The following is a 27,339-nucleotide window of genomic DNA, read 5'->3' as shown; positions in this document are numbered from 1 at the left end:
TAAAATTCTTTGCCATTATCTGTTTGCAAATAGCGCGGTGATCTTCCACTCTGATTGATGATTGTCCTGAAGGCTTCTGTAACACATTTTCCAGTCTTGGATTTGAGTGGCACAGCCCAGGCAAATTTTGAAAATTTGTCTATTACAGTGAGTAGATACTTGTAGCCCTTGTTGATTTTGTCTACGTTTTTCAGCTGTCCACTTGCCATCTCAATCAAGTCGCTCTGCCATAAATCATCTATGCCTTTTGTGACTACTGGCAGTCTTTTATAATTATGTCTGGCTTGTCTGTGTAATTCATCAACAATAATTTGTCTAGACATAATATGAAAACAAGAATATTGCAACTATGGGGTGTTCAGCAGCTGATACTACAGGATTTTCTAAATATAATTTGTCCCCTATTGGTATTTTAAATTCCAGAGAGCCATCATCTTCAGCATAGGCTGTTTCTAATGTATTGGGATCTGTAAAATCCTCTAACTCTACACTGGTGATTTTTGGTTTGTTGTCAGCATTTGTTATTGATAAGGTGGGGTAGTGGTGTGCCTGTGGTTGAAGCCAATATTTGATCTTGATTGGTCTCAGTGTGCCCCCAACAAAAAACTGGTAATAAAATTGTGCAGGGGACAGCATATATATTTTGCCACCTGGTGTAAATGGTGAATCATATTCTTTGTTGGGGATGCTGTACAATTCGAGAATTACTGTATGTTTTGGATTCTCGATTATGCCTGTTATTTCTTTTTCTGCTGTAAGCAATCTGCTTGTTACAGATTCAAGGTGCTCATTGATGGTCCTAACAACATCATCGTGCCCAGGCTTGATTTTTATGTCCACAACAAGTTTTTTGTATTGTTGCACAATTTCTTGTAGCTGGGTGGCAAAAACAGACAGGGCATTTGCTTGATTGGATTCCATGGTCCCTAGCTGTTGCTTGATATTGGCTACAATTTGCTGTAAATTTTCAATAACTGCCAATTTTGAATTTTGAGCAGTAAGATCATGGACCTGTCTTCTGATATCCTCAAACAGGGCATGCAGTTCATTAATATGTTGGTTAGTTGGTAGAGTGGCCACTGTCTGAGTAAGTTGTTTGATCTCTGTCTGGATATTCTTGATATCTTCTGATTTCAATATGCGATTCACTGCTCTCTTAATATTTTTAAGTTCCTGTGATGTAGGCAGATTTGTTACAGTATTTTGCAAAGATTCAAGTGCCAATTTCACATTATTTAATTCAGAAGCATCAGTCACATTTTGCATAGCATTTTGGAGCAGGGCTATATCTGCCTGAGTGGGTGTTGATTGTTGTAAAATTTCAAGCTTTGTTTGGATATCATCAATCAAGTGATGAAAATGAGATAGCTCAGATTCAGTGTTGAGGTTTTCAAGCTTTGTGATCTGTTCCTGGACACTGACAAGTGTGTCTACAATACCGGGCAGGTGAGATTCTAGAGATTCTTGTACATTTGTCAAATCACTTTGCACTGCTGCTATTGTACCCTCAAGATGGGTTATGGTACTTTGAATTTTTCCAAAATCTTCATATGTTTCAAGTTGCAGCTTGATGTTGGCAACACTCCGAGTTATTGCACTCAAAGCATCAGAAGATGGCAAGTTGTTCATAAAATTTTCAAGTGTCTCAATTTTTTCTTTAACCTCGGCTATGGCATTGTTCAGAGGGTCCAGATTAGGTATTTGGAGTGATTGAATCTGTTCTTTTAGAGTGGAAATCACTAGATCAAAATCTTCTTGTGATTTTATGCTTTTGACAATTGTTTGGAGCTGTGTCTGGACATTATTTATCTGCTCTTCCAATTGTTGTTTCAATTGCTCAGAGTTGGTGGCCTGGGTCTTAAATTTGGCTTGAAGAGCTGCTACAGCTTCTTCTAAACTTTGAAAATTATCCAATGTTGCCAGATCAGTATATTTCTGAAGCAATAATTTGAGTTCAGAATCAATTTTAAGAAGAGGGTCCATGCATTGTGATTGTAAATTTGTAATTTCTAGTTGAAGACTGGCATTGAGTGTGGTTTGTAAAGCTTGTAAATCACTTCTTAATTTCTTGACTCTGACATCAAGCATTAGAATCTCATCACTGTGATCTTCATGTCTTGTATGGCCAAATATATCATTAGGCATTTTTGTTTTAGTGGTTATTTATTATTGAATATCTAATTCTTAATTCTATAAAAAAGGGTATAAACTTGTCATATGACCCAGGGACCTCAATATATAAGCAGTCACCAGCAGAAACAGTATATACAGTGCCAGAAATCATGTTTGAGTGCTTAATTCTATAAATATTTCTCCCCACTGAAATCTTGACATTACCCTCAGGGGTTGTAATAAATTGCAATTGACCACCTACAGGTAATTGGTAATGATTTAAATTATTGTTAAATATGTACAATATTTTACCTGTTTCATCATCAACATCTGTAAGTATGCTGTTCAGATGAATAATTAACAAAGCACTTAGTTTTAGATATTATATCAGAAGAGGGTTGTGGTGTTGGCAGCTCCATAATAGCCTGTTTTTTGAACCCAAATAAGTTCATAGGCATGTTTATTTATTTCAAATCATGCTCTGTAATTGGGCATTGTTTGCCACTTTTCAAATCACAATGACCCCATGGCAAAGTATGTATGCCACTTGACAAAATGCATCTCTTATCATCATGTGGGTCCAGAGCCACTTTTCTTACAATATTGCTAGTCAACAAGTGATCCACACTCTGAATTCTATTTTCTGATGTTCTGATTGTGCTACATGATTTGAGACAATTTTTGTAATCCTCAAATTCAAGCTCTTTGTCCACAGTCACTCTGCCAATGCCCTTGGCCTTTTTGGCAACAACACCACTACATGTTTCAAAACTGTACATCTTGGCCCTTAACCCAGCAAATGCCACAATAACATCACCAAGTGTCTCATCTTTTAACTTGCCAGGCACCTTTTTGTTGTGGTGTTTAATTTTTGAATGTTCAGTGGTATCAAAATATTTAAACAATTCAGGCTGTGCAATATCTTGATAAACATCTTCTGTTTGAATATCAAGAACAAAACTATCTGTATCCATGTACATCAATTTTACACTATCACCATAAAAAGGTTTCAACACATCATAATACAATTTTAACATGTGTAATTTGGCCAATTCCAATATCACAGCCCCTACATAAATAGGCTTATCAAATTTGATCTTTGTTTTTTCATGTTGAAAAGTGCCATATTTTCATCATAAATTCTTCTGTAATTGAAATTAGGCTTTGCAATCAATTTTTTGCTCCGGCTGGGGTCAATAATTATTTTAACATCAATATGTTTTCTGACATTTTCAATTGTTTTGCCATACACTGAATTGACCATCAATTTAAACAAGGTCTTATCAAATTGGCTCATTGCAGATGTTCGAAGCTCTGTGTTTGTATCAATATATGGTTTCAACCATCTTGAGTGCCTGAACCTCAAAACTTTTCCAACTTTGGTCACTTGAACACCATGATGCATCAGGAACTGGAGGTTTTTGTAATATATGACATAACCCTGTTTTGGCTCCAGTGTCATCATCAATTTCTTCTGTTTAGAGCCAGGTGAACACTTAACCTCAGGAATTGGGGGCAGATCAGAAAATGTGTTGTGTAAATTATCAGGAATTGTCAGATCAACCTCTAAGAACAGGCCATAGTTACTGTCATCAAAGTCCTGAAGATCCTCAATGTTGCAATCTTCAACCCACTCAAGCCCTGCATATGGCAGTTTTTTCATCATGGCATAACCATAGAGGCTATTTGCATCTACATACAGTATATAATTTGATGGCAATGCTGGAACATAATCAGGAATATATTTGTTATTTGCTCTGGCATATCTCTGAGAACATTGCACCATGCCTCCTCTTATACATTGCTCCATAAACAAGTACATATCTTGATCCTGGATCAGATCCAATTGCATTTTAGTGTTTAAAAACATTGCAGACCATGCTAGGCCCGGAGCACTGTAAAAATACATTGGATCCAGCTTATAATTTTGCATGGAAGATTTTCTGAATGCCTGCAGTATATCAGCTAAGAGGGTCACATCAAGTTTTAAATAAGCCTTGTGATAATCACCAAATGTCTGGCATTTTAAATTGTTCCACATCAATTGGGCATGGTGATAATCTTCATCAGTGATTCCAGATCCTCTGATTTTGCTGTAAAACTCTTGTTGTGGTGGCAGAGAACACTCATCAAATTTAGAAAAATCTGTAACATAATCATATGGATATACACCCTTCCGCCTAATTAATTTCAGGTCCTGATTTGGAAACAAAGCACATGTGATTTTGAATTGATCATCAGATAATTGAGTGGCCAGTGTAGCCAGGCTAGCAGACAGAATTCTGTAAGAATCAAGAAATCTTAAGTGAATAGGAACACCATTAACTTTAATTATTTTGCTAATGGCAATATATTTCTCATCATTTTCAGCTAAAATATTTAAATTCTGCTTGTCAAACCCCTCGTACCTGATCAAATGATGGAAATCATAATTGGATGCTCCATGGCAAAATATGGGGACAAATTTTGGTCTCTGGATCTTAATATTACAGCTTTTACACAGGGCCATTAAGAATTTACCATCTGTATGAGAATGGTGTTTCACCTTGATATTTGTATCTGAAAATTCAGAATCACATACCGGGCATTTTTCTGCATTGTTGAAATCTTCAATCTGATCCTCTGTTAAAAGCAACATAGGTTTTGATTTTAATAAGACATTAGATGCTATGTCATGGCACTCATTTTCTATTCTATGTGCAAATTCTTTGATGGCATCTGCTCCCATGTATAAATATTCTTTACTTACAACACCATCCTGTACAACCACATAATAAAAGCTGGAAGGTTCATGTAGCTGATATGGTGTAATTGAAGATTCCTCAGGGTCTGGATTGCAGAATGCAAGAGGTTTGAGGTTTGATTCAAAATCACAGACTATATATGCTGGGTGTTCCAACAAGGCTTCAAACTTTTTGAATTTTGCATTTTCACTTGGCATTGGCATCACCATATGAACAGGTTTATGGTTGCCACAGTATTTCAGATGCTCAATTAACTTGTTTTTAGCAATTTCTGCATTTTCTTCCCGAACCCCTTTCACCATTTTTTGACCATCAAATACAGACAAACATCTTCTGCACAACTTGAATATTCGATTGGATTTGCCTTGTTGTGTTCTCACTAAAGCTTCAAGATTATGTATCAGAGTGTAATGATATGTGTCATCCCCTTCAATTAAGAGCATCAATCGGAACAGCAGAATCATCATCAAATGTACTGATTCTGAGAGGTGCTATCAAGCAATTGCCACGGCCAGTAGAACAAATAAATACATTAATAAATAATTGTTTTCCATTGATATTCCGGGCCTTTTTTTTCAAATTTATCAATATTCTGAACAGACATTGGATATTCTAAACCCTCCATTGCCTCGTCAAAATCATGTTCATGTTGCTTATAAGAAGTTATTCTCTCAGGATTCCTTGAAACTGGATACAAAGCAGCTAAAATACACCACAAAAAGCATTTCTCATCATTATTTTCTATGTTAACCACGGCTCTTTTGTTTTTAATATTGAGAGGTAATGGCAGATATGTAGATCCTTGTAATGGGCTGAATTCAGAAATATTAATATATAACTTGTGTGGAGATCCGCATAGGCTCCATCCAGACTCTTTTGCTGCAAATTCAGAGTGTTTAATATTCAATTGATCTATCAAACTGCTTATTATTTTGTCTGAATTTGCATTTGAATATACCGGTACAGTTTCTGTTATGTGGGGCTGTGTAAATTTTGTGCCATTTGGCTTATATTGTGTAAACAATTTGAGAGACAGCTTATAAGAGCCATTTTGTGCATTTAGAATTGCCTGCACATCTGGATTTACACTGTTCAAAAAATTCTTAATGTCACATCTTGGCTCTGATACAAAACGGTGATCCCTTAATTGGCCGTTAAAACTGCTATGGATGGGTTCATAGCTTGGCTGCTTTGCCGGTCCAGCATTAAGAGGTGTTTCATGCTTCCTTTTTAGACCAGATGTAGATGGTTGTGGGGGCAATGTTGATGACTGTGCAGAACAAGTATCTTTATGTTTATATGTGAAATATTCCATGCTATATTTTCTATGGCATTTAGGGCAAATTTTTGTGGGAGTTCTGCATTTGTCTGGGTTACAATTCTTTTGGTGCCTGGCCCAATTGGGGCTGGTTATATTCTTTTTGCATTGATTACAATATTTTTGATTTGGCATTTTTGTTGTTGTTTATTATATAAGATTTCCTGGATCCAAATCAAAATTCTATGCTTAATAAAAAATATCAGTTGGGTTCAGCAGTGTGTTTTGTATACCTAGTGTGTGTATATGTGTGTGTATGTGTGTTAATATTTTTGGCTTTGGTATTTATATAAAATTTCTTGGGGTTCAAATCAAAACTCTATACTTAATAAACCATTGACAGGTTGTTAAAAATTCTGTATATTAAATCAAATAGATTTGTAATTCAATTTATACAAATCTGCAATATTTTTGTGTTTAAAAAATATGAGCAGCACTGCAACAACACACCCTTACTCTTCAACAACTCTCACAATACTGGCTGATATGCAATGCAAAATCTCTTTATATACCCTAAGCACGGACCGCATTGAAAATATCTGAAACAATAAGCCAATCAGAATATAACACATCATCACATTATGTCATAACCAACCAATCAGAAAACAACACATGTCTAATAATTTGTTGCAAAACATGATGCAACATAAATAAACCAGAAATAGGCCACAAGTGGACCGGAAGTAGGCAAACCGGAAGTGGACCGGAAGTAAATATGTGTGGGTGTGGGTGGGTGTGGGTGTATGTGTGTGGGTGTGTATGTGGGTGGGTGTGGGTTTTATGAGCATCTTGGCATAATTTTAGGTGTGGGCAAAAAAAAATATCAAGAGGGGCATATTTTTAACAAGCTTATGGACAACAATCTCACAGAAGTGCCTTTTGCAAGTGTGGACAAATCAATCTGAGGGGGCTCATCATTTCACGGGAAATTCCCGAGGGGATTTTTACAAAAATCTTGGATTAGACAGGGTTCCACACTTGAGCAAAAAGCTCATATGGGCATGTTGAGCAAGTTTTAAGTGTAGCCAAATCTGCATGAGGGGGGTTCATCATTTATCGCCCTTATAATATCATCAATTACACTACTGATTATATTCCCACTTTTTCTGGATATATTATTCTTGGGGAAATATAGTTTTAGTGGTTGGTTAGAAATTGAGTGATAAAGTTTTTAACAGACATATTTTTATTTTTTATTTATTTATTTATTTTGTTAGGGTCCTGTTATCAATTTTGTTTAGTCAAAGAGGCTTGCCCTCATATTATGTGATGGGCACAAATATCTTATGTGTTGACATGTCCATAAATTATAAATCAATCATTCAATCAAAAATCCTTTGAACCTGTATTAGAACAACATTATTCAAAGTTTAGACATGCGCACATTCTGACCTGAAACTTGTAATGCCTTTAAAGGTTTTCCAAGAGCATGGATCATAATGCAGTAGCTTATACACTGCTGTTTGTGAAAATTGCAACACCAAGAAGGAAACGTATGATTGAAATGAACTTTATACCACAGATTAGGTATATGCCAATACACAAATGATCAGGGTTACAGACCTGTACATGGTCTCTGACCTTGAGAATTCAGTATGGTGTGAAGCCCCATGTGCTGCAAACAGAGCGTCTACACGTCGTGGCATGGAATCAAGGAGGGCCTGGATATGTTCCTGGGGAATCTCCCTCCACGCAGTTTGTATGCGAGTCCACAAACCATCAACAGTGGTTGCTGGAGGACCATGACGAACAAGTTGCCGATCAACCATATCCCGGACATGTTCGATGGGCGACATGTCAGGCGAACGTACAGGCCAAAGAAACAGTGGTACCCGTCGTTCTTCGAAGACGGCTTGCACATTCCTCGCCACATGAGGTCGGGCATTGACCTGCTGAAATATAGCATGTGGAGTTGCCTGAAGGAGGGGCAGTACCTCGGGCTCTAAAACCTACTTGATGTAGCGGTTGCTGTTCAGATTGCCTTCAATACGTAGGAGGCGAGATCACATGTTGTATCCAATGGCGCCTCAAACCATCACACTTGGCGTTTGTCCGATATGCCGCTCAACAATGCAGGTTGCCAGATTGCGTTCACCACGGTAGCATCTAACACGTATGCGGCCATCACTGTAGGACAATTTGAAGCGAGAATCGTCTAAAAACACTACATTTTGTCATTCAGCATGCCAGCGACGGCGTTCACGTGCCCATTTCAGTCTGAGGCGTTTGTGGTTTCTGGACAATGGAAGCCGACGCAATGGCATGCGTGCCACCAGTCCAGCCTGCAGCAGACGGCATCGAATCGTCGACGCAGACAGGTCCACAGCCGTTGCAGTGCTCCAGCGTCGAGCCAAGACTGTGGATGAAGCTGTACAGTCCGTTACAGCCATGGGGACAAGATGGCGGTTATCCCGTGCTGTGGTCAGATTGCGTGGTCCAGTACCTGCCCGTCGCTGTGTACGACCCTCTTCTATCCATTGGCTCCACACACGGATCACTGTCGTAGCAGCTTGCCCTGTACGAGCCGAAATGTCACGGTATGACAAACCCGCTTCCAGGAGACTGATCTTTCTGCACCACTCGAACTCACTCACATCCTGATATTGCGCCCTTTGACGTCGACGAGGCATACCAGCACTTGCTTTCAAGTTTCCACTTCCTTTGACGGTTCTTCACTGACTGAGCTTGGCGTAACACTGACCTTTCCGGTCACACAAGAGAAGGCGCTGCTGGGCCTTCGTGCACGCCATCTCTCTGCAATCCTAATCACTTATTACTGGTATACTGTTCTACACATCCTCCGAGTTTGGATTCATTTGGGCCATTATTTCTGGGTGTTGCAATTTTCACAAACAGCAGTGTAGTAAGTTTATGGTATCTAAAGTCGTTTTCACGTTCAGGAGACACAATGGGCTCTTATGGGCAATGCTTTTCTTATGGGAAATTCGAGCGCGCTGTTGTGAAATTTCTGGATTTACAAATTTAGCTTAAGTAAAATCGGTACCTGCAGTTTTGCAGGAAATTTTGTAGAGAATACGATGGTGAACACAAAAAACTGGTAACTTACTTACATAATTTTAGATAAATTAAAAACGCAAATTTTCTGTGAAAACACAATTTTTACATTGTTTTCATTCCTAACGTTGAAACATGCCGTAATATTGAAGCATTCATTATTAAAAAAATTGACACTGTTTTTTAATTGTCATAGGTGACGGTGGTACTCAGAATTTATCAATACTTTAAAGCATATTTGCATTAAAAATATTCAAATAAAGTATGTGGAGATTTTTTATATTCGTGCAGTAGAAAATGTCGTCGCTGGCCATTGTTTGTTCTGTAATTCCAAGTAAAAACTTCCAGCGACAAAGTTGTGGATAAAAAATGAAATTATTTTTTATAACCACTCAAAGGTTCCCAGAAATATTACTTCCATGCATTTGGAGTTTCTTTTTAACCCGAACCGAGCGCGAAGTAAGGAAACGTTGTCTGGCCATCTTGAGCTGACTCACCGCAGCATTCCGGCTAATCACCACCAAGTTTTCGTGTTGTTATTTTATTTCCATTCAGTAAAAATATGAACTTCATGCAGTTTGTTATAATAGAATTGAAATTACTTAAATTTAATAATTGACAATTATTTCCAATGCTGCTGTTGTGAGCAACATTAGTGCTGTCGCAAATACACGTTGTTGTTGTTTACATTACTGCCGACATTAATACTGAAATGAAGATCATCTTTCAGTTTCCAACGTACACACCATATTAACCTTTGATAGGCTTTCCAACACGTGACAAAATATGGGGCTTCAAGATAGAAATATGACATGCCTTGCTTGAGTCTTATCAGTTCACGTGGGCCATAACTCATTTGTTTGTTTGGGTTGCAACTTGAATCTAACCAATGTGCCAGGTTCCCCTTACTTGAGTGAGAGATCTGCTTTGGTCTGTTTAGACTTTTTCCCTCTCTCCAAAAAGTGTAGTGATTTTTACTTTTTTAAGTGATTTCTGAAGTGTCATATTCGTGCATTACACTCGCGTGTGTAGTGATCGCAATGGATCATAGTAAAAAGGGTAACTGTAACGTTCACAGTATAATATTAATATTAATAATTACATATAATTATCATTATATATACAAAATATGTAACACCTTCATTGTGAAGGAAGGTCATAATTTCCCGGCGACATGAGCTAGCGCTGTATTGGCAACACTGTGCGGTTTCTCCATAAGTGCCGTTGTGTCTTCTGAACGTGAAAACGACTTTAGTTTAATTTTTTTTACAGAAATATAATGGGGATAAAATAACTTTCTTGTTTGCTACAATGAGTACTTCAAAGGCATCCTCTTGCGTTTGTCAAATTATTTGAGGTAGATTTTTAGATTTAGATTTATTTTCTTTTTGTGCGAGCCATAGGCTGTACGCACTACATATTTTTGATTTTTCTACAATATTTTGTTACATTTAGTCTTCGTTTAAGCTGTCTCTTACTTTGTTCCATATATACACATTCTTCCCCTCCCTCAACAGTTCTTATTTCAGTCTTTCTCCTGACTTCTCTTTTCCTGCACTCTCACCAAAACACGCATACATGTTGCTTTACACACACTTACACTATAAAGATGGCTCGTCTGGAGCATGATCACTCATTTCGCTACCTTCTCTAATAGCTTTCCCCCGCCGTTCTCTTACCTCTCCCAGGTATTTCCCCACTTGCTGCGCCGCTTCCTTTATCTTTATTCTGTCGTCTACCACTTCTATCATCTCCCTGCCTGTTAAGTTTTTCATCCATTTGTCCCTTAGGTCACGTGTAGAAGGGCAGTGCAGTAGGATATGCTCGTCCGTCTCCTCCCCATCGCACAAAGGACATATCGTTTCCCCTGCTTCGTTTCTCTTTCTTAGTTGTTTCCATCCCCCTAACCTGAACCATGCCAGCGCGCCTCTTTCATTTTTTCCCACGAACTGGATATATTTCGCTTTCCCCCATTCTCTTACTCTTAGCTGTTCCCTGATTGAGGTCTTTGTTTGGCAGTCTGCTATTATTTCTTGCCTGTCTATGTCGAGTAACCTGTCCCTGATTTTCTGTTGAGATGCCCCCCCTTCCTCCCTCTTCCCATACCCAACCCATTCCGCTATTATATAAGAGATTTTTCACTTCCAGGCCCCAGCTGTAAACGTTATGCTCTCTTGTCTGTATTTCCAAACATTGTCCCCTCAGCGTAGTTTGGCCCTCTTGTGATAATCGCATCCAATATTTAACAACCCTTATCCGTGCTTGTACCGCGTCTCTGTTCAGTCCCAATTCCTTAAGAATCCCACAGTTGGCCGTGCCTCTGCTTACGCCCATTACTCTCTTATAAAATTCTGTTTGTATGCCAATTATTGTGTTGTCCCCCCTTAACCCCCATAGTTCTATTCCATAGTTTAATGTACCTAACACTACCGATGAATAGAGGTTTTGAATGACCGGGAAAGGCATTTGAGGTGCCTTATTTATTGTCCTTATGACTTGTCCTATTGCAAATTTTGTTTTAGTTTTTCTTGCCCTTATGTGGTGTGTCCAACTCCCTGTCATGGAGAGCGTTGCCCCCAGGTATGTGAAGTTTTTAACCCGCTCGATTAACTCTCCCCCGTATGTCCATGTCTCTTGTCTGCTAAATATGTAGCCATTTTTGAAAGCAATAATTTTTGTCTTTTTAATGTTTACCTTCATTTTATATTTGATGCACCCCTCATATATGCTATCTATGCCCCTTTGAAGACCCTCTATTGTCTCGGACAAGATGACTATGTCGTCTGCATACATAAGGACTGGTATACTTTGCACTCCTATACATGGGATAGAATCCTGGTCCATGTTAATTTCATGCGCTACCCAATCTATGAACAGTGAAAATAGCACTGGTGAAAGGATGCATCCTTGTTTGAGTCCCCTGAGCGAAGGCTGCAGTGCCGAGACTTGGTTTCCTTCGCATCTTACTCCGAATTCTACCCTCGCATATATTGCTTGCAGTGCTCTGATCATGCGCGCGGACATTCCCTTCTCATACAATTTTCCCCACAAAATATCTCTATGAACTTTGTCGAATGCTTTTTCAAAATCAATGAAACATGCGTATAATTTCCCCCGCTTCTGTTTTATTTTCCTCTGTACGAGAGTTTGTAATATGAATATGTTGTCTAACGTGCTGTACCCTTTCCTGAAGCCCGCTTGTAGTGGTGAAATTTTGTCGAATATTTCTGTCCATTTCTGGATCCTACGGTTTAAGATGTGTGTGTAGATTTTACTCCATATAGGTAATAAAGAAATGCCCCTGAAATTGTTTGCGTCATTTTTGTCTCCTTTCCCTTTATAAATAGGACAGATTATGGAGCTTGCCCAGTCCTTCGGAAAGTACCCCTGTTTAAAAATCTTGTCCATTAATTTGCTTTGTGCTTCCACCATATGCATGTCAGTTTCGTTGGCTTTGAAAGATTCCGCCCCAATGGAGTCAAGTCCTGCCGCTTTCCCCTTTTTCAGTTTCCTTATCGCCATTTTTATCTCGTCGACCCCTATATCTTCGTCGAGAATCGGAACGAAATCCCCTAAAAAGTATATTTCCCGCGTAACTTCTAGGCGTGGTGGCCCCCCTTCCCCCCCGACGACACGACGACAGTGTGCTTCCCAAATGTAAGGTTCAATATGTGCCCAGTTGCTCTTTTGTCCCCGTAATTTCCGTAATATGCCCCACAAAGCGGTGTTATTCTTTTCTGCCACGGCCTTTTTTATATCTTCAAAATTTCCCTGTTCCCATTTCTCCTTTTCTTCCGTTAAGATGTTATTATACGCCTTTCTGCTCGATATATAATTGTTTCTGGTTTCCGTGCTATTTACGTATCTATACCCTTTTAACGCGTGATCTAGTTTCTTTTTCATCGCTTTACACTTCCCGTTGTACCACCCTGTCTTTGCAGGCCTGTCCCCCTTCCCCCCTCCCTTTACCATATTTCTTCCTGCACGTTCAAAGATATGATATCCCAGCTGGACCGCTTCGTCTATATTGGATTCGTCTAAGGCTGCGCACATGCGTTCACGCATCATTTTTGTTATGTCATCCCCCATAAAACCCACGTATCGTTCCTCCCCCTCCTTTGTCCATATGTATTTACGTATATTTTTCCCCGGCTCTGTCTTGAGTTTCATATTACTGTTATTGGAAACTGCCTTCCCGTTTATTTTGTACTGGAGGGAGAATTCGAGAGGCATATGATGCGAATGCGTTTGGGCATGTACATGAAAATCCCTGATTTCTTTCAGCAAATCGAGTGAGCATATGGTATAGTCAATTGTGCTGCTTCCCCCCTCCCCCACGTACGTAAAGTGTCCTGGTTGATCATCGAAAAATTTGCCGTTTAATATCTGCATCCTATGTATCGCACAGAGATCCAACAGCGCCCTCCCCCCCGCGTTTAAAGTTTTGTCCCTGCTTTCTCGCCTATGTCCCAAATACATTCTGTCATCCGTCATTTGGACCCCATCGATCTCTCGGTAAGTATCCCAAGGAACTTCCTCACCCCCTATGCGAGCATTCAGGTCGCCCGTGACTACGATGCTGATTCCCGGGTGATCCTCCCCCAAACGCAGCAAATAGTTTCCAAGGTTATCGAAAAACTGTTCTGAGTAGAATTTTGACCCCGGTGGTTGCCTGTATACTGCTATTAGCATGAAGTTCAGAGACCCCCCCGAAAATTGAATCCCCAGCATCCCCTCATAATTAATATCTAGTGGTTTTATGAACTTTTTCCATTTTTGTTTAAATATGATTGCTATCCCACCCGGATGCCTGCCCCTATTAGCCCTCCTACACGTGACTTTCGAGAACCCCTCCCCCAGTGACTCTGGGACACTATTAGACCTCCCCCAAGTTTCAATATAACACTGAATGTCAAATTGCTGAACAAATTCCATAAAACTCTCATCACGCACCCTCTTCTCCAGACCCTCGATATTCCAGGTTAGGATACGCAATCTGGGGTCGTTGAGCGAGCGTTCCACATTTTGGACAAAAGAGAAAGTTCCCTCACCTGCATCTTGGAAGTGTCCAGAATCATCCTTGTATCCCTCCGGCGGTTGCACTGATTTCGGCTGCAGCTCCGAAGGCCTCTGTTTTCTGTCGCTCTGATCACCCCCTCCTGCCGCCTGCGAGTGCGATTCACGCCCTGGGCGCCGAAATCTCCGTAGCTGCAACTTTGATGTCCCCTGGGCCTCCCCCTCCTTGTCTCCGTGTGGCTCCACGCGTCAATCGGTGTCCCTTCTGGAACGCAGCCTCGGGTCTCTTCTTCCGCGGTCGACTGATTCCTGCCCCAGGGGGGGAAGTTCGAAACACACATTGTCCACACTCGCCTTCGGCATGGCGCCGTCCCTGGTCTTCTTTCCAGACGTGAAATCTCCGTTGTTATTTCTTGGTCCAGTGGTGGAATGTGCTGCCGTGTTGCCAAATCTCCCATCTTCCTTCTCGGATCTGCGGGTCTCGCATCCGTCCCGATGTTGTCCCACGCAGACGATGTCCGAGCATTCGTCGTTAGTCATATATACTTTGCCGTCCACTATTAACTTGTTGTAGGCCAGGAAAGCTCGATGCCCCTCCTTCCTGGCATCCCTCATGTGGACGGTCAGGAGCTGCCTCTGCCGCGCGATATAGGGAGAGTAATCTTCCCTCACGTATATCGTCGTTCCCTTGAGCTTTCCTCTGTTGGCTAGTATCTCCTCCTTCTTTTTGTGATGGTGAAATTTCACTATGATGGGCCTGCATCCGGCTAGTTGGTAGTTCAGTCTGTGGGCCCTCTCCACCGCCATGTCATTTAGTTCCACCCCCATCTTTTCCTTCACCAGTGTCCGGATTTTCTCCTCGCTCTGTTCCCAGGTCTCGCGGCCGTCCTCCCGGACACCATCGAAAATGAGGTTACTTCTTTTCGAGTGTCCAACCACCTTGTCTATCTGGGTTTCAGCTGTCCAGACTCGTCTCCACAGGCACTTATTCTCCTCCTTCAGTTCACGGTTCTCCCTCTCCAAGTCGTCCATTCTCCTCCCAATCGCAGCCAGCCCGGCCTCAATATTGGTTGTTTTTTCGTGGACCTGCTTCAGGGTCGAAAGCTTGTGGTTGATGTTCTGGATTGTTTCGGGTATGCCCTCCAGTGCCTTTAGCCTCTCCAGAATTCTGCTAACATCATCCCCGCGGTCTATGGGTCCTGGGTTCAATTCTACGCCGCCTATCAAAAGCAGCGCCATCAACACCATTGCACACACAACAGACTCCATTTTTATAATCACCGTACACTCGCTGCAGAACTGCAACAACTTCCGCCCTCCACGGTTATTCCAAGAGCCTATACGGGCTCTCCAGACGCACAGCTCGATCCCCATCGTTAGCGCGAACAACCGGCAACGTCGCACCCACAGAGAACGCGTGAAACACGTCTGCACTCCTCGATGTCACTTAGCGAAGTCTATTTGAGGTAGTTACAATGGTTACAAGTTGGATCGATGGGTTTAGGGGGTAGAAGGGTAGAGCCCACTACCCACTCCCACTGGTTCTGCGCAACTCAACCCTACAGTATGGGCCCAAAGTCCATGAACTTTAAATACGTAATGTATGTGTGTTATCGTTCAATATCAGTACAGAATTTAATTTTTTCCCACGCTCTTGAGGACATTTTCTTTCATGTTGATAGGTGAATTTCGAGGAAGTACACACTCTGTATTTCACTGTACCCCCAGACCAAATTATCGCAGTTCATGAAGTGTGGACTTCGAGGAGGCTAGAACGTTTCACGTTATTGAACCTACGTGAAAACCCTCTTCTAAACCTATTCACGATCATGTATCCTTACACTGGAAATCCTTGCCTCTATGACACTCGAATAGAGCGACCACAAACAAAAGAACCTTCGGCCAGAAGCCTTCGCGCATCTTCCCCTCCACGCGTTCAGCTCAGACCACCGTGAAATCTACTTCACTCTGTCCGCGCAGGTACGTACTTTTGCTTGTGTTTCCACTATATCAGCGCGCAGATACTTTGTGCCCATCCTCTACAATAGATTAACCTGGAACTCTACTAATATCAGTAGCTATATGAAATGCAACACATTCTCTCAGTTGTATTATATTTTATTGTTTTCTTTCTATGTTTCTATGGGCGAGCATATGGATTGACCAACTCACGATCCCGCCACGAAAGTTTGTTGGTTCGACCCTGGCCTTGACACTACATTTCCTTTTGTGTGAGTGACTCTGCATTAATTTAATCTAATCAATAATCATCATTCGTTCTCTTCGTACCGATTAGCTAGAAAAGGCAGAAAAAACACGCAAAATAAAAATACATTAAAAAAGATATGAAGGTCCCGATACGAGATATAGCATTCTATCAATTACCATCGTCCCACTTCGGAACGCCACTGTTTACGACCCTGACCGATATTGTACAGCGGCAGACGCTTTCAATTCATGAGTTCAAATTAAAAGTTCAAAACGGTCATTGCGCTAACGCCAAATGTTTACTTTCATTGGATTCATATTAACAAGATTGTTACGAAATGTTTAACATTACGTAAAATTGCGTGTTTCTTGCTTCCCCTACTCCCTTGCACAGTTCCTGTCCGTGATAAATGATGCGATGCGATGCGATTTTTATCGCCCATCCTCTTGCCTTGGGTAAGGCGATTTGAGTAAGTAAATCAGGTTACAAGAAAACACTTTTCTTCCCGCTTTGAACGAAAGAAGAAATAAACCGGAGTCTCTTACATTGTGTGTGCTTCACTATTGTTCTCGGACTATTTGTTTCCTTTCCCAAAGTCATGCAAATGGTCTCTACTTGCAAAAGTGTTGGCGAAGCTTTACAGTCGCAATAACACCAAACGTTTGAGATAAGGACGTACTTGTTAAACTTGAATCAGACTTTCATTCGAATTGCTGAAGACTGTTTCTTGATATCAACTATCAAGTGGCTTTTTCTTTGTTTTGTGGATGTGCGTGTGTGTGTTTGAAAGCATTGGACGTTCACTTGCGTTCACTCGTGTAGTGTTCACCTCAGGACGCTGTACTAAAGAGACGTTGTAAGTATAATGTCATTGCCTTGCAATTTTTTATTGGTCGAACAACGCTCTTCGTTAGTTGACGAGTCAAGCTAGGGAAGATTTCGTAATTAGAATCACTGAAGCGGAAAATGCACTTGCAGCAATTATTGTCAAGCGCTGGTAAGAAACAATTACGTGTTATTTAAGATAATCTAACATTAGAATTTTGTATAATTCAGAAATCCATCTGTTACATAAGCAGTGGTCAGAAGTAGCGAGCTACTTGTAGCGTGGTTGTAGTTGTGGTTGTAGCTGTAGCGACGCTACATTTTGAAAATTGTAGTTGTAGCGGTAGCGAAGCTACAAAATTCCTGTAGTTGTAGCGAAAATTTCGCTACAGCTACATTTTTTCTCAGCATTTTGAGGTGAATTTTGAATGAGACAACAGCGTCAGAAAAATCGACAATAACCCTTAATTTTGCAGGAGGTTTATAAAGACAGTCTATTACATGGAGATACTGGTTATCTAGATTGTAGATTATAGATGTCTGCGTAATTTATTTAATTAGTATCTGAATAATTCATATATCCAGATAACTAACTGACATACGTGTATATGAATATATTCCGGTTAACAGCTACTTTTCTTTAGCTGCATCGCTATTTTGGGGAGAAACATGCCTCGATTGCTGCACCACTGGAAAAAAGTGCCTCGTTTATGTCACCCTCGGAACAAATCCTGTGGATATTCATGGTGTAAGAGACACCAAAATGTCACTAACGAGCGATGGATTTTCCACTGCACTGACAAGGGAATAGTGCCAGCAATAAATGGCTCAGTACGTTAACAGCATTGATCATCGTCAGTATATAGGATCTCACCAGCAAGAAATTATTGTTACAAGAATAATAGAGTTTCTGGAATTACAATTATTTTGGGATAGTATTTTGTTCACAAATTTTAAAATTACAATACGTTTAGAACACTCAGGTTTACACGATAGTTTCCTCAATATTTTTATCATATTGCAAAAAGTATGTACGAGTTATTGACTTTCCTGCAGAAACGACAATTTTCTTTAGTTAATATACATAGTTTTAAAATTTATGTATTTCTCCTACTTTTGCGTCACTTTTCTGTAACTTTTGCTAATCATGACATCATCATCATCATCCTTTGCCGTTTCCTGCCTCTGGCTGGGTCGGCATAGAAGTCAAACCTCTCCATTTTTTCCTGGTCTTTCACCACTCCTCTCTTTCCAAGGTGTTCCAATCTTGTCTCCTAACACTCTCCACTATTGCTCTTTCCACCGACATCTTGGTCTCCCCCTTGACCTTATTCCCACTCCTTGTGCATTGTAAGTTCTTACTGGTAGTCTTTCTGCATCCATCCTCTTCATGTGTCCGAACCATATCATCTGTGCCTGATCTATTCTGTTCTTTCGGCCAGTTGTGAGAACGAATACGAATGATGAATGATGAGCAGTGTGGGGAATGGAGGAGCAGAAGGATCTCATCCTCCCAACTTGGCGTCTTTCCTAGTTTCTGTTTTGAGTCCATTTTATGCATAGATAATCTGATCGAGACTGGATCCTAACCACTATGTGCCTCCGCTGGGTATCAAACCTGGGGCCCTTTTGTAGTCAATGGGCTCCAGGTACTTTTCATTCAAAATGCTGACTTCATATCAGTCTATAGAAAATGAAATATTTATTCTCAAGAAAAATATGTTGATGTGAACATAAATACGTAATCCTACCAAATTTGATTTGTGTATAGTTGTAATAATTAATTTGGGTAACACCCTAATTGCAATATTCATATATCAAATTTGAATTGATATGCCACTTGCATAGGTTTGGTATTCTCACAAACTATAGTAAAAATAAGTAACTGAAGTAACACTGCTATCAAAATTATGGAATGACTGGAATCATGATATTAAATAACAGAATCTACCTACCAGTAGTAGGGCATTTTTTAATACCCATATGGTTTTAATTTTTTTATGCAGAAGTAGCGCAAAAAGTAGCGAAGTAGCGAGTAGCAAACAGGAGTAGCGTAGCGAGCTACTTTTAGGTAAATGTAGCTGTAGCTGTAGCGAAGCTACATTTTGGAAGAGTAGCTGTAGCTGTAGCGGAGCTACTTTTAAAATGTAGCGTTCTGATCACTGCACATAAGTTACATACAATGAAATTCTATTTAAAAAAGAGACGTTGTTGGCTGTGTATACAAGTATACTTGTGCAAAGATTTCTTCGGTCGAAATATAAACACACTGTATCAAAATACAAGCTTAAACTACGTTTCCAAGCTAACAATGACAATTCTAACCAGAAAATCGTGAGGTTACTATTTGAGACTTGCACCGCGTTGTTGAGGTAATTTGCATGGAGCAAAAACAATTCCTTCTCACTTCGCATTTTATACGTAACAGGTATTGCACAAAGCTACAGTCTTTAAGCTTATGCAAGGTATAGAGTTACCTTCAATGTATTAATTACCAATAGGATACAAAGCTTTGTCGTCTTATAATATGAAGATTAATTAAATCTGGTCGTGTCATTCACATAAACACCCAGTGATAATATGTCATTGCCACAAGAAAGCTATTAGGATCCCATGCAGGGACGTCGGAACTTATTTTGGAGGGGGGGCAGGTTTTCAAATCTATCAACCAGTTTTTACAATTTCAACCCCCCAATTATGTATATATATATATATATAGTAATTATTATTATTATTGTTAAATAGCTTATTTTATTTTATTGTTATATATATATATATATATATATATATATTACATAAATAATAAATATATACTTATTGAATATATGAATATCCACAGTGGCGAAGCCTCATAAGAGATAAGAGAAGGCCCAAAGACCTCTATTACGGAATATTTTATTACTTATAATTCCATTAAACGGCGCTTAATACATGAAAACTGAAATTTTAGGTCTTACGATAATTACCGCAAATTTCCACCCCTGGCTGATACTCGATCTTCGCATGCAGTAAAGCATGATGGTATTGAGGCATTTCTTTAATGATTAGTAACATAACTGAAAACTACTTTTAAAAGGGTGCGAAGTACACGTGCAAACGTATTGAGAAAATCCACGTTTCTGAAGCTTTCTGGTTGATGTGTTAAAAAGAAAGGTGCCTGTGGCCGTTTTCTCATTTACCATTTCATCATTTTATAAATCTTGTTATAATTTTAACAAAAATGTCGCATAGGCTACTAAAGAAGAATTACATGAATGAAAGAGTTAGAAGGAAATAATTTAATGATAGATTTAGTTAATTTTACTTCACTTTTCTACCATTTTTGGCTGATTGCGAAGGCATTCGATGAGATTGGAACAACATGGTATGTTTTATTTTGTGAGCGCTATATTTTTCATATTTCAACATATAAAACATTTCTGATTGTAAAATGGCGTAACAAAACGATTCTTTCACCTTTTACTGATATTTTCAAACCCCAGACTGCTATTCAGAGATTAAGATTAAGAAATGAAACTATCAGTAATTTTAGAGCATTTCTAGGCTAAAGTGTTGCAACGAAGGGTTTCAAATATAGTGCATGGTCGGAGAGGGCCGAGGTGTCAAATATGGGGCAAGTCGCGACGCTACGCCAACAGCTTTAAAATTAGATATTTTGATCTGTAATTATCGTAGCAGCTAGGTACTTGGTATTGCGTTTGAATGAAATTAGTCTGAGCTTTACATGTATTTTCAGATCAATGGCCCCTCTTAATGTTTTAGATTTGAGAGAAGAACCTAAGACTGAAGGCGATCCCCCCCACTACCAGCCATCCCCGAGAAGTCTAAAATATCGATCATGCCTCGACCTTGCCACCTAAAACCAACCTCCCAACGTAAAAATAAATCACCCGTGAACATAAGAATGAACGGTGTTACCTCTCTCTGAGGCCTAAAACTAAGCCATCAGCTCTAAACATGACGCTTAAATAAAACAGTAAACTTTTAATAAATCTAAATGGCCAAGAAATTAAAGATATCCCCTTCTCACGAGAGGTGGTGGTACAGCCACGGACACTACCGGCTTGTAATGAATACATTGACTTTAAATGGAATCGTTACAAGCCGGCAGTGTCCGTGACTGTACATACACACCAAAGTTTGCAGTGTTAAAGCCCGAAAGGGCAGAGAACTGATGGTGTAGTGGAACGATACTCGTTTGTCTCTAGTTTCGTCTTTTTGTATCCTTTCACACAGAAAATATAAATTAGTAAAGAGAACGTAAGGAGATATGTAAAACTTACAAATCTCTTGATTCTATATCAGGCGACTAATTGCAGTGCACTGATGCGCGTCGGTCTACTTTCTGCAAATGATTTAAAAGTATATAAACTACTATATATGCACAGTTATATCGCTTAGTGTGGAAATAAATCCAAACTAAACACGCCTTCTGAAGTTATACTACTATGAACAATGACCGGGTCGTCTGACCAAGTCTAAATTTGGAAAGGGAAGGGGAGATTAGCCTATAGGCTTGAATTCCTAAGAACTTACAAGGTATACCTTGCCTCATGTCCGATGACCTTTTTGACAGCAAGGGGTCTCTAAAGAAAGCTTGTGTTCGGACAGTGCACCGGAAGATTTAAAGTTAAAATGTCCTCTGTGCCCCTCCCCGGTGCATTGTTATATGCGAAAGCACTTGTAGGTAGAGTCCAGCACAGATATTTCTGCCGTGCGATGCGCGACAGAACTAAAGAAGCAGTGTTGCTAATGGAGCAGATAGAAAAATCGCTGCAGTGCGCCGATGCACAGCTGTTACGTACAACAAGGAAATTAGAGAATTCAGGTCTATCTAACGTTGAGTTTTAAACGTCATGCATTATACCAGGACTAGGATTAATATGTACTAACAAGTGGCTTTGTATGTAGCTACATACATATGGACTAAAAATTCGCAAAATATGAACTAACACATACGTAAAATTACCAAAAATGCTGCAAAGAAGACTTCTTCATACGATTCCTTTTTTTGATTTCAAACAAAATAAAAAAAATATTATTTTTCATTGCATTAATGCACTCGTGGCGTTCTAACTGTTCACTCCCAAAAACCGTCTACACTGGTACGGAACTGCAACGGCAGATAACAACATGCCAACGTGTTAAACCGCGACAATTGGACCACAACACTCCTCCTCAAGCAGTATTATTATTTCCTCTCTGTGATCGGCGAAAGTCGGTTTCCTTTGTTCTACATTTACAAACGATGCCGGCTTCCACAACAATAACAAGTACATATACTGCCACTAGACGATAAGCTGCGCGGCTTTTTCTTTTTGCTATGAACCAGGGCTGGCGCTAGTCATTTTGCCTCCCTGGGCGGTGGCGGTAGATGCCGCTCCATTTCGAACCCCCCCCCCCCCCGCCATTACGCAGCAACGGGAAATTGAAAATCAATATATTCCTAAGTAAAACATCAAAATATGAAATAAATAATGAGACTTCTTATGCTATTTCAATACTATTAAGCGCCAAAGAATATCTCGCTTGACCACAGTTTTCAATAGGCTTATTTTTTTCTTCTCTTCAAATTTTGCCGCCCTGGCCGGTGGCACGGTTCGCCCTCCCCTTCCGCCGGCCCTGCTATGAACTTGGTCACCCATCAAAGCATGGCAATTTTAACACAGAAAACAATATGCATCGCATTAAGCAGCAAAAATGACAGCTTCCTCTTCCTCCACCTAAATCCCATCTTTCGCAGCAAACGTCGCAAACTCTCTTGACTTCCCGCAAAATGTATGTCCGCCTGTAATTTGACATGCAATTTTTTCAATGTCGGCACTTTTCACGCAGAGCGTAGTCGTATATGCGCCTACGGATAACGTTTTCATCGAAAGCGTCCACTGACGATTTGGTCGCTGGTCTTTGTCGGTCTTTCCCGGGAGTGTGGAATGATGTGGAGGGGCCTTCTGACATCTCAAGAGATTGTCTTTCGTTCATGATAGCCCTGATTGTTCGTTCAGGAACTCCAGTCGCAGCCGCTGCTCTCTTGCCAAAATGCTGAATTGGGATGCTAACACCTTCACTGGCTTCCTCCTTCATGAACTCGTGCACGTTGCTTAGAATTTCCCGAGCTTGGCTATGCAAGGTTTTTGATTTCAACTTTGACAGAACTGGAGGCATTATGGAATTTAACGTTCATTAACAAACATACACTTTCACATACACACAAGCAATACACGCACACAACGTCAAACCGGTAAAATACTTAGTATAAAATAAAAATATGGTGCTTCCAATCCAACAAAACTCACCGTCATTTTACCTGCCTTTCCCCTTCCTTGACAGAAATAGTGCTTCATTATTACAGTTGGCAACACTAGTTACTAGCTAGCCAATGAACATGCACTGCATAAAAGAAGCAACCACTACGCCGTGCTATATTGCCACATTACCGTCCCTGCTGAACGGTGTGAACCGCGAGCTGGAGCGCTATTCAATTGTTTTCAATGATGTTTGCGCGAGTGTGTCCAGAAATGGAATGACAATATGGCAACAATAGCGAAGGTTTTCGAGCAGGGTAGAACACGTGATACTAAGAGAGAGGGAGACGAAACGAAAATTGGTATCTACGCAACGGCAAATTTATGTGTGTTGTACTCTACAAAACCTGGCAGGCTTCAAAGCAAAGATGAAAGCAGAAGTAGCGAATTCCTACGGCGACACTTGATTTGAAGAGATCTGACTGCGATATCACGTGCTTCTTGTTGTTAACGGAAACTTGAGTACACGTTCACAAATCTAGTGCAAAATATTTTTCGAACTATTCTTCACAACCGAGATAAGTTAAAATATATGTAGTCTCATCTTTTAGGGCGTGACTGGGGGGAGGCGGAGCAAAAATACAATATTGCCCCTCCTCTGTGGCTTCTTAACATCAGGCAATACTGAAAGCACTTGTGGGTAGAGGCGTAACAATCAAGGGAGGAAATTTCATTTCTTGGCCATTTAGATTTATTAAAAGTTTACTATTTGTTATAAGCGTCATGTTTATGGCTGATGGTTTAGTTTTAGACCTCAGAGAGAGGTAACACCATTCATTCTTATGTTCACATGTGATTTTGTTTTTTAACCCGTGCTAATAGCACCGTGTCATGTAGGCACATTTAAGGGATTTGGGAGACAGGGCCCACACATTTTCGATCTCGGACATTTTGGAGGTGATGTGATCAGCACCATGCTCCGGTCGCATTTATCCCCCAGGGTTGCCCCCAGTTACCCATTCATTCTAGGCTGGGTGAGCCTGGGAGCCGCTTTTTGCGGGGATAAGGCCGGAAAAATTCCGACCTTAGATCACCCAGCACGGAAATCGTACCCGAGTCTCCGCGTGGCAGTCAGACGACCGTGTTGTCTCGCATTTGTCTCGAATTTTTTCCCACCTTCACCTTTTTACCTAGAAGGCTCAAGCTCCATCTGGTTCGGAGCCCTTACATCCATGAAATTTAGTTGCAGATGGAAAAGAAGAGATTTTAAATTATGCTGCTCTCTGCCCCCTTTCCATCGGAGTACGCGGGGTTTATTGTTTCACACCGACCGCATCTGTTCGTAAAATGGAAGCGGCGAATTTCTAAGAGGATAATTCCTCCTTGCACTTAATTTGCGGAGACGTGGCTGCGATTCTTATCTGCACATGGATCTTTCTGTCACGTACTTCTTGCTGGTATCGAAACTTGAGTCCATGCTCATTTAACTAGTGCAAAAATTTTTTCCAGTTTTTTCAAATCGAAACAGAAGTTGGAAAAAATATAGTATCATTTTTAGCACATGACCGGGGGGGGGGGGGGGCAAAAACACTTTTTTGCTCCCCTCGATGATGACCGAAGTGACTTTAAGTGGGATGGACTTTAGCCTTGTATGTCATTGTGTGAGAAAGAGAGAGAAACGTTTTATAAGAAAGAAAAAAGAGGGAAAGAGAGAAGCAATGAATAACAGAAAATACGAAGATATCAGATTTTGAGTAAACTTGTATTTGACAGCTTTATATCGCACAGTTCATATCAATCAACAATCTAACAATCTTTCTATCGAAAGAAAAGCTCGTAGCAGACCACTTTGTATAAATTTTATTCTGTTTTGTTTGGTGCACTTGACTTCAAGTATGTCTAACTTTCATCAATTTTGTTATTGAGGTTATGGAAAACGGTACTTAGTTTGATTTGACCGACATACGGTAAATTGCATGGAAGTGAAAAAAATTCAAGGTGTCGCTTAATGAATGAGTTTCTCACCTTGTGAGTCGATTATGTAATCGCACGGTGAACCGTAGCCAATCACGAGTATCCTGAATCTCAAGCATTGGTAGTCTTCCTACCAAGTCACTACACTTCTGGGTTGTAATGATCCCATTGAAAGTTAACGGGGTTCCTACAACCCAGAAGTGTTCACGAGTGTACATATAGAGTGAATGGCACTGTGTTGTTTGTAATTTAGACAGGGTCATGCTGGGAACACCAACATTGCGGTGAACTTCCATCCGGATCATTAGACTGCCTTGCAATAAACTATAAAACTATAAGCTCAGAAAAATGGACTGACCTCCATGATGGCGTAGTGTTAACGTCGTCGCCTTGTCGGGTTCGATACCCGGTGGAGGTACATAGTGGTTCTGATCCCACTTAAAACTCTATGCCCAGTCCCGATTAGATTTTCTGTGCATAAAGGAGACTTAAAACAAAAAATGAAATTCACAATTCAAATAAGGAATGGGTAGTTTCTTTTACTCTGAGCAAGCCGCGATACATAACTATAAGGATACGCAGATACACAGATAATTTCATATATATCTTCATATGATGATGGCCAAGGGTCCCGGGTTCGAAATCAGCTCGGGCTTGGTTGTTTGTGCATGTCCATTCATCAATTTCATCATTTCATCACTCATCCCCATCTTCGCAAATTAGCCAAGAGGCACAAAACGCGAAGTAAAATAAAGTAAATCAATCAATCAATCATATGATGATGAAATCAATGTTTCTTTTTGTATAGGGTGGGGCAAATAAAAGTGTCTCTTTGATGAACTTCAGGGTCCAAAAGAACGAAGAGATGAACGACAGTCACTTTCAGCATCTCCTATAATCAGGTGAGTGTTGCTATGTTCTAAAACTGTACATCGTTGCCGGAGCCATCCTGTATTATCTGCGAACTGTGGAATGTTGAAACGAAAAATGCTATTTCTATTTTCCATTTTTTTTACCTTTTATCATACGTATGTTTTACAGATTTTACTTATTTGTACATATAATTTTCATATTTTCAAACATGCTTTTACTCCATTTTCCCTTATTGCGTTAAATACAAAATAAATCAATACCAAGTCAGTCTTACTTCCACGTAATAAACCCTGGTAACTGCAATGTTGCAGGCCAACGAGGCACTGGCGTCTGGACTTACAACCCATATAATACTAAAACGACTGTGTGTTGGTTGTCCTGTTGTGTCCTTATATGTGCTGAGTGGTCCTTTACAGCCTCGGGTTTTAACCTAGGAAGGAGATTTTAGACCTCAGAGAGACATGTTGATTTTAGCTATGTTAAGATAAGGCCCGTATAATGTGATAATGTGACGGGGCAAATAGCCTAAGTGCTGACACACCCAAAGGTTTGATTTAAATCGATCAACTTGCAAAGCAATATGATCAAGTAACGATTAAAATATTTTATATTTATCAGCATTTTTTTGCAACGAAATGGCATTGTGTCTGATTTTTATGAACATCAAAAAAGGGGAATTACAGAAAAACTCTTGTAACAATGTGGTTTTATAACTGCTAGGGGTTGGTAATAACTGCTATTAATTATTTTTTTATAATTTTTAATCAATACTAAAGGGGAAAATAATGTTTGCTAGTATGTCTTTTACGCACTGCTTTAGAAAATTGAGTTTGGCAACCAAGTTTTCAACTTTTTCATTGGAAAGAGTTGGATTTACACTGCAAATTATTGTTATTGTCAAACCAATCCCACATTGTATTTTCCTCAGATTTTATGAATTAATTACTGCCTTTGAGAAGATTAAAATGGTGATCAATTTTTTATCACGTGATTCTTTTAAAATACAAA

At 40.0% G+C, this 27,339-nt stretch overlaps 1 protein-coding gene across 2 annotated transcripts in view; it reads left to right on the top strand.

Annotated features, from left to right (window-relative positions):
- The first annotated feature begins 17,119 nt into the window (after window positions 1-17,119).
- The window catches only part of LOC145994893 (uncharacterized), a 364,443-nt gene continuing 354,223 nt past the window's right edge, over window positions 17,120-27,339 (top strand). Inside the window, exon 1 of one of the 2 annotated variants that reach the window (XM_083131352.1) lies at window positions 17,120-17,270. The gene's annotated coding sequence lies outside the window, so the exon portion shown is untranslated. Of the gene's footprint in view, window positions 17,271-26,266; window positions 26,361-27,339 lie in introns of those variants that run through there. The other variant, XM_083131353.1, reaches the window with a different exon arrangement.

This window comes from Lepisma saccharinum, chromosome 11 (assembly GCF_977018435.1).
Source record: "Lepisma saccharinum chromosome 11, izLepSacc3.1, whole genome shotgun sequence".
NCBI lineage: Eukaryota > Metazoa > Arthropoda > Insecta > Zygentoma > Lepismatidae > Lepisma > Lepisma saccharinum.
Note: the sequence above shows the minus strand (reverse complement) of the source record. Positions and strands in the feature narration are given on the sequence as shown.